Here is a 547-nt window from a genome sequence, read left to right as displayed (position 1 = left end):
AATGATGATAATAAACTACAATTAATGTTTCAGGCAGTGCAAAAACATTGCCAGAACTATGGCTTAGAAATTTCTAAGGATAAAATTCAGACACAAAAACCATGGGAATATTTGAATTATAAAATAACAACCCCAAAAATAATTCCTCAAAAGATTCAAATTAAACAAAATTGTTTACAAACCTTAAATGATTTTCAAAGATTATTAGAAAATATTAATTGAGTTAGACCTACCCTGAACATTCCTACATATGCCCTTTAGAATTTATTCTCCATTTTAGAAGGAGACCCAAAGTTGTGTAGCCCCAAAAAATTAACTCCTGAGGCTAAAAAAGAGTTACACTGGGTGAAACAACATATTCAAGATTTTCAATTAAATCATATTTCAAAAATTAAAACTTTTATATTTATATTTTCCCATCTGTTCACTCCCCACTGGGTTAGTAGTACAAGAAACAACATTTGTAAAATGGTGCTTTTTGCCAAATAAGGCAACTAAAAAAGCGAAGCCTTATGTTTCTCAAATGGCTATAATGATCCTCAAAGAA

This window comes from Otolemur garnettii, unplaced genomic scaffold (assembly GCF_000181295.1).
Source record: "Otolemur garnettii isolate 467f Iridium unplaced genomic scaffold, OtoGar3 scaffold00275, whole genome shotgun sequence".
Lineage (NCBI taxonomy): Eukaryota > Metazoa > Chordata > Mammalia > Primates > Galagidae > Otolemur > Otolemur garnettii.
This window is presented reverse-complemented; position numbering follows the sequence as displayed.